The 8,249-nt window shown below is 41.3% G+C and overlaps 1 pseudogene; it reads right to left on the bottom strand.

Moving 5' to 3' along the window:
- Positions 1-4,984: 4,984 nt before the first annotated feature.
- LOC149839719 (dirigent protein 10 pseudogene) lies at positions 4,985-6,145 on the bottom strand (annotated as a pseudogene).
- Positions 6,146-8,249: the final 2,104 nt, after the last annotated feature.

The raw sequence follows: 8,249 nt of genomic DNA, 5'->3' as shown, positions 1-8,249 counted from the left end.
TTTGAAAAATTCAAAATGGATGACAAGCTTGCCAAAATTGTCATGCTTACTTACATGGAAGATAATCTTCTTAGGGTTATTGAAGATTATCCTACTGCATTAACAATGTTTAAAGCTATTTCTTTGAAATATAATATGACCTCTGAGACACACATTCAGTTACTTCTTGAAAAGTATAATTCATGCAAAGTGAATGAAGGGGATAATGTGGTTGATCATGTGAATAATGTGATGGTTATGGCAAAATATCTTGCAGTTGTGGGAAATATGATCCAGATCGCATGCAGATCTCTACAATCTTTAACAACCTACCACTTTCCTGAAAAATGGTCATGCAGATCTTCACAATCCTTGACAACCTACCACATTCCTGTAAAATGGTCACTATTGTCAAGAGATTAAACTCATTTGAGGTCGAACTGTCCAAATTGCCTATTCAACTAGCTATAGAATAAGAACACATGAACAAAGAGAAGCATAATGAATTGCTAGTTGCTAGTCGCCCCTAAATGAATCCACCACCCTGAAAGATCACTATATGTGATCAATCATTCAGATACAATGCATACTATTTCTCATTCTCTATTACTTGTTTTTCTGGATGTTCTTTCTTGGTTTTATTTGGGCAATTATTCTTGAAATGCCCAACTTTTGCACAAGCAAAATATGCTCTTCTTGTTGCAATTTTGGAGTTCTTGGTTTGCACTAGATGCTTTTTATTGAATTTATTCTTCTTAAATTTCTTGAAGAATGTGCCTTTAGGCTTGAACTTGTGAGAGGTTGCCGGGAAGGATTCTTGTGTATTCATAACTTCTCTCTTCCTATCTTTTGACATGTGCTCTTGCTCAAGGGCTAATTGCAGAGGGAGCTCAATTAGAGTAAGGCTTTTCTGGTTTAATCTCATGGCAACTGACACCATCTTCAAGGTTGGAGGAAGGTTGTTTAGTATGATGAAGATTTGCATTCGCTCAAGAATATTATTTTCAGCTATAGCTAAGTCCTTAGCCATTACCGGCATTTGATTCACATAATCGACTACATTGTCTGACTTTTTCATCCTGCATGAATTGTATTGCTCCATAAGAAGTTGAATGTAGGTTTCTGAAGTCATATCATACTTCTTTTCAACTTCTTTCATCATTCTCTTTGCACTGTCAAAGTCTTCAAATACTCGAATGAGGTCATCTTGCATAAATGTTAGAAGAGTTGCTCGAGCAAGTTGATCATCTTCGATAAACTTATTATGAGATTTCTTCTTTTCTTCACTCGATCTATGAGTTAATGAAGATTTTACATTATTCAATACATACAGGGTCTTGTCATGTGTTAATAGATATTTCATCTTTCTTTTCCACATTCCAAAATTCATCCCATTGAGTTTTTTAATTTTGGACAACTCAGCCATGACTATTCAATTTGCCATATTCCTAATTATAAATAAATATTATAATTAATAAAGCTTATTTCAACTAATATTTATAAATATAACTAATTTTGATCCTACTAAATAAATTTAACATGTAATAAGATACTTAAACATGCAAGAATATGCACATAAATGCTAAATTCTAAATGCTTTTAACACAAACAAGCACTGGGTGGTTTTCAGAAACTCAGAACCACTTTTATTAATTTCAAAAAACAAAAGAAGAGACTTTATGTAAGCAAAAATACATAAACCTCTTTATGCAACTTTTTGAGTTAAACAAAAAGTTTTTAACCCTTTTTCTCTAATATCATAAAAGATTAAATGCTATGTTCTACAAAAGTTCAATAAAGCAGAGCACTTTCTGAAATTTTTGAGTTTATCTGAAAAGATAAACCACCTTTTTCCAATTTTCTGAAGAGCAGAAGCCTTTCTAACCAAAAATGAAAAACAAAAACTTCAAACTGATTTTTTTTAAGTTAAACAAAGAGATTCAACCCTCTTTCTGTAATTTCAAAAAATATCAGTGGCCTTTCCAATATTATCCAACAAACTATATATATGTTTGAAATTTCCTAAGTTTAACAGAAAAGAAGAGAACCACTTTTCTATAATTTCAAAAAGTCAGTGTATTGCTTTTCTATTTTTCATAAAAAAACCTGAATTAACAACCTCTTAAAGAGACCTTTTCCGAAATTTTCAAAAAATTTCAGTGTCAAACTGATTTTTTTTTATAAGTGAAAGCTTATATGTAAAAACCGAAAGGGAAAACCCGATTAGGGTTCCCTTTCTATTTTTTTCCTTTATTCTTTTCTTTGAGAGAGAAGAATGGCAACTAGAGCAGCATCGGCTTTTTCGGCAACATGTGGCAGCTCAGTGTTTCTACCGGTGAGCCGCTGCCTAAGAGTGGGATCAAGCCACCCTATGCTCAAAGGAGCGGCGATGCATGAGTTTTTTGGTGAGTCACCATCCTCCCTTTTCAATGGCTGATGGTGGAGACAGGGACGAGGAGGTTCGGCCACCTCCTCCGGTCTATCTGGCAACACCTAGGCACTGACAAGGTAAAAGCTCTTTTCACCATCTTCTTCTTTTTTTCGTTCGTCTGCCACTGCAGGTGGTGGTTTTTTTTTTTGTTTAGTCCCCGCCCTCTGTCGCTGCAGTTGCTCTCCAGTGAGAGGGCAGCAACCAAACCCTCTTCATCTTCCTTTTTTTTTTCTTCTGACACTGCGACCCTTGCCGTGAAACTAGACGGTCCGAGCCAGAAAGAATCCTGCTTGATCGATGCACAGAGAGAGAGGGAGAGGAAGATTGAGTCACCACCGGTGTCCGATCACCACTGATGGTGATTTCTTCTTCTTTATCCAGAAAAATGAAACCGAAGAGGCCTGAACCCTCTTCCTTTAGCTTGTTTTTTTTTCTTTGAGTTTGCGCAAATCGAAAACCCTTGGTTCATCGATTTTGTTTAAAACAAAAAATAAAAACTGACCTTTTTCTCTTTTTGATTTTTTAATGTTCTTTTTTGGAAATAGTCCCTACCGTGAAAGGGGTGTTCTGGTCTAGTGTCACTAGCGTTCGAATCTTGCATCAATACACCTACATGCACAGGCTGCTTTCAGCACCATTAGAGATTTGTCGAACCCGCTCAGATACCAATGTTAGTACTTGGATGCTCAGATGCATAATTGTTTTAGGGTGAAGAACACGTTGTTACGCTCGAAATCGTCAAAGAGGTTCACACTCTCAACTCACAATTTGAATATATTTTTTTAACCATTTCTGTATGTTTTTTATACCATTTCATTGCATTTATAAACTTATAAAGAGTTCAAGTTTTGGGACACCCCGAGATACCTTAGCCCACAACAGACACATTTCTTTGTATTTGAACATTATGATTGTTGAAATAGCTCCCAACAATCACCTTATGGCCGTATAACCTTACTTATATGGTTATATGGTGAGTGCATGACTAAGAAGTTTTGTTGTCACATTTTGTTACGAGGAGCAAGGTGTACCATCGGTAACATGGCTCTACGGTCCTCACATTTCATGTGGTTGGTGCTTTTAACAAGGCAAAAATTGGCAAACGGGGTTTTGTTTGAAGAGCAGATGCAGGCCTTTGTAAAGAGGATATAAAGAGTACGGGGCATTTATTCCCCTAATATAGAAGGTTCAATGAAGTGCACACAAAGTTTTGGAGACACAATACCTGGGCAGCTCAAGTGTTTTTATCTGGACGACAAGGACAGACTAGAGTGGCGATGTTGGTCACTTGGCAACAGATCTGGTCACATCGTAATGAAATAACCTTTTATGGAGCTGCCCCTAACATGCAGCTGATTCACAACAGGATTAGCAGAGAATTCAGGGACGGCCAAATCTGGACAGGGGCGTTCAGCAAGGTGACGGGGACACATCGTAGCCATCGATCAGTGAGATCGCGTTATCAGATGGTGTTAGCTAAAGCCGGTTTTAGAAGACGACAGGTCTTCGTCCTGTACAGTGAATTGTAGCAGCAAGAAACTATGAAAAACAAAAGGAAACAAAAATAATGAATGATTGCATTTTGCCTTTTCTCTAAAAAAAACTATTTTTTATTTTCTAATATTATAAATATATTTTCATTGAAATAATACTTAAAAACATAAAAAAACATGAAAATAATATTAAAATATTGTGGTACGTGTCAGTGTCCATGTTAGCTACCGGGCCTGTTGGATGGGCTTGAGTTATTAATTAATTTTTTAATAATATAAAACTTTTAAAAATCAACTATTGCATAGTAACTTAATAACGGTTACTATATACCTAATTAGTTGTATTAATTTTATAAAAACTAAAAAAATAATTAATTGGGTACATGAGAAGCTCATAACTTGTTAAATATTACTATTTACAAATAAATTTGGGTCAGGCCAGGCTGAACCCAACCCGCTTCACATTGACCCATTTTGTTAATGGGCCGGGCCATGGGCTGCTTTTCAAACCCGAGCCTGTTAAGAACAAGGCTACAAACCAGCCCATTAGTAAATGGGCCGGGCCATCTCCGATTCGAGCCACACTTAAAACCCGGGGGGACGAACTCTAAACAAGCCGGGGCCGGCCCGACAACCACCCCTAGGTCCTAGATGGGGATAGCACTCGTTGGAAGTTGGAATAAAGAGAGATAAAATGGGAAGGGTGGCGTCTCATGGGAGAACACACCAAACCCATATATAGGAATCTCTGTTGGCACTTAGGAGAGCACGTCCAGCCCCTTAGGAAGACTCAACAGGATGTAAACGGGTCAATGGGCAAGGAAAATGCATCGGGACCCAATAGGAAGATAGCTTTTACACTGTCCACATTGGGGTGTGAACGTGGACCAATCTTAACCATTGGTTGGATAGCTAGGATTGAATGTAGGATGGAACTCTTTCTTTCAACAAAAAAAAAAAAATGTAGGATGAAACTCATTCTTTGTCAAATGAATGTACGTGTCCGGATTGGAAAAACTCAGTTAGGGTAGATTTTCCACCGACCCTAACTGGCTTTATCGGGAATACGTAAACATATGCCTTTTTACGTGAATCCATGTTGTTCTATCACAGTATGCAACTTGCAGGGTACATCCGAAATTCGAAATATAAAAAGATTTTATCATTATAAAAACCCTTTATATCGAAAGCATATATACTGATTATCAAACACCAAACATTTGAACACTACACGTTTTCATGGTAAACACGGAATAAGAGAAGTCCAAAGAAAAGACACTTTTTTGAGACATTCTTCCCCAGCTAAACTCGTTCTAGTAGGAGAGGTAGACTTGGAACTGAAGGATGGTGTGCACGCCATCCGTCTGGTGGGTGTCGTCCGGATGGAGGGTCTGGATGGTGGCGAACCCCTTCGCATTCTGGTACTTGCCGGTGCCGCCGATGACGGCAACGTGGGACTCGGAGACGGCAGTCCGGTGGATGCCAAAGAAGCTGATGGTGTCTGCGAACCCGCCGGTCTCCAGCAGGGCCGTGAAGGCCATGGTCTGGCTGCTGCCGTCCTCAGAGCTGGCTACGTAGAAGCCCTGGGCCTTGCCCACCACGGGTGAGCCCAGCTCGTGGTCTTCGGTCAGCTCATCGTCTATGACCGTTATGGTGCCAAATTCCAGCTTCTCCAGGGTGGCCCCCACGGGTATCTGACCAGCAGTGACGAAGGGCAGGGTCCCACCCACGTTGCTGCTCGTCTGCACCGCGGTGGTCCCACCCAGACCGGTAAGGAACGGCTGGATGTTGCCCCCGTTGATGTCAATGCCGCCGATGCCGTTGGAGTTGGGAAGTGGGACCCCACCGTTGGTGGGGAAGACGCTGTTGGGCTTTGCGAAGGCCAGCTGACCGTTGGCCGCCACGTTGTTGACTATGCCCGTGACTGCCCGGGCAGTGGGGTGGGTCCCGCTGAGGATGTCGTGCATGAAGAAGGTTAGAGTGTGGTCCCCACTGGTAGTTGTTGGTGGGACCGGGGTGGGATCGACGGCCGGTGCGGTGGGTGCGTCCAGTGGGCTCGGTAAGGGTGCGATTGGTGCAGGATCCTGGTCGAGGAGGGTTCTAGCTGAGACGATGGGGGTGAATGCAAATGCTAGGGCGATCAACGTGAGCATTAAGGAAAGGTTAATGCTCTTGAACTGTGCCATTTTGGTGTGTATACAGGCCTGGAGGTGTAAGAAGAGGAGTAATGGGTTTGCTTGGTGACTGTGATTGGGGTTAGGGCTTGAGAGGTTTAAATAGAGGGAGGGAGAGGAGTTGGTATTAAAGATTTTTCTTTGTCAATGTTTTGATGGAGTTGGTGGCAGAGTATGTGTGTCGTTACTTAATTGCAACTCTTCCTTTCCCACGTAACATTCTAAGTGACTTAAGCCTATTGGTGTTGGTGAAAAAAAGGGTGACAGGTTAAAACCACCCAAAACAGGGCTCTGCCCCGCCTCACCCTGTTTGGACCGAGGATGGAGGACATAAAATGGGGATGAAGGTAGGGATAGAAGTTAAAAGCAAAACCCATGCAAGAGATGGAGGGTAGGATTTTGAGACAGGACGGGGTGAAGACCTTGTCCCCCGCCCCTGATCTACTGCCATCCCTACTAGTACAAAACCATAGTTAACAGAGTAAGAAGTGGACACAAAGAAGCTAATGATGCATGATAGTTTGGGATGGCAGTGGACCGGGCGGAAAGCAGGGCCCCACCCCGCCTTGCCTCGTTTGGACCGGGGATGAAGGGTATAAAACGGGGATGGAGGCTGGAACGAAGGTTAAAATCCATCCCCATTCGGGGATGGAGGCGGGGATGGACTTACACTTTAACCCACCCCACCCATCCCCGCCTAGCCCCATCCCCAGTCCTTCTAAAAGGATGGCAATAGACTACGGGTAAACGGAGCCCCACCCCACCTCATCCCCGTTTGAACCGGGGATGGAGGACATGAAATGGGGATGAAGGCGGGACTGGAGGTTAAAATCCATCCCCGTGCGGGGATGGAGGTTCTATTCTTGAGACAGGGCGGGGGTGGAGACCCTGTCCCCCGCCCCGGTCCGTTGCCATCCCTAATGATAGTCGAATTGAGAGGGAGAGGGAGAACGGATCCCCAATTACCAATAATTAAGCTAACCCCAGTACTCATTATACATATGTATGTATATGAATATGAAAACCATAAATTTTATAAAAAAGGTTCAGATTTTTAATTTGAAAAAGACATTTAAAATAAAGCTTCTCATAAAGTTTTGAAAGCATGAGAAAAACATGCAGTTTCGCGCTCTTGAAGCAAGCTTTTGGTGTTCTGGGTCTATAAAGTTTTGGAACCAGATTATTCTGGTCCAACAGTCTTGGGTTTAAAAATGACAAATGATGTGCCCAAAGGGCTCCCTTGATGGAAATTCCATGAAGTTAGAGTGGTAAGTTAAGACAGCTTGCCCTATCCATTACTCCTTACTACCAACTCCTATACCAACCACTCCATTTTTAGAGTATTCATTACCTAATGCCCTCTCAGAATAGAAACGTACATAAATGTAAAATACTAGGACAATCTCAAGACTATAAACCCAATACACTTCACCCTTCTTTAATCTAACCCCAACCAACTTTTTTGCACTCATTCCACAAGGAGATGGGAAATTAATCCCACCAAGAGGGGCTCGTAGGAGCAGCTAGTGCACGTCATCTTGTGTTGGGATATTGCAGGTTCAAAACCCAATGGTATAGTTGTATATCTGGTAGAGATATGCTTAACCCCAGCTTGCCTTTAAAATAAAAAAAGATGGAAACTTAAACCCAATTTCATGGTGCTCGTTAAGTGTTCGGTGAAACGCCTCAACAAGTGTGCACGTTGCAGATTTTTGGCAGCGTACTTAATATACCATTTGTGACTATTTTCGAGCTGTTTGGGTTCCCTACGTCCCCAAATTCACCCTTTAACCATGTAAAACTGTTTTTGTTTGGCGAGTTCTTTTTGTTGTAGTTTGATTAAATATCAGCAGGGCAATATAATTGTAGAAATTATGTTTGACATTGCATCATTTTCACCTAAAGTCTTTGATCTCTTCTGTGCATGCCAAGTGTTTGGTGAAATGCCCGAACTTTTGTTGATGTTTTGTGTTTGGTTTAGTTTTTCCTTTTCAATCTGGGCATCTCTGGGCCCTACACTGCCCGTAGTCGCCTGTCATAAATAAGTCGAGAATAGACAATTTTAGTTATGCGGAGGATTTTCATATATTTCTAGGCATTTGCAAGAATGCACTATTTTTTTGAGGACAACACGGTCATTTTCCATATATGTTTATCCAGGACCCAAGCATG

The sequence above is a fragment of the Nuphar pumila genome, chromosome 4 (assembly GCF_984573655.1).
Source record: "Nuphar pumila chromosome 4, dmNupPumi1.hap1.1, whole genome shotgun sequence".
Classification (NCBI taxonomy): Eukaryota; Viridiplantae; Streptophyta; class Magnoliopsida; order Nymphaeales; family Nymphaeaceae; genus Nuphar; species Nuphar pumila.
The sequence above is the reverse complement of the archived record's forward strand: the minus strand, read 5'-3'. Positions and strand labels throughout refer to the sequence as shown.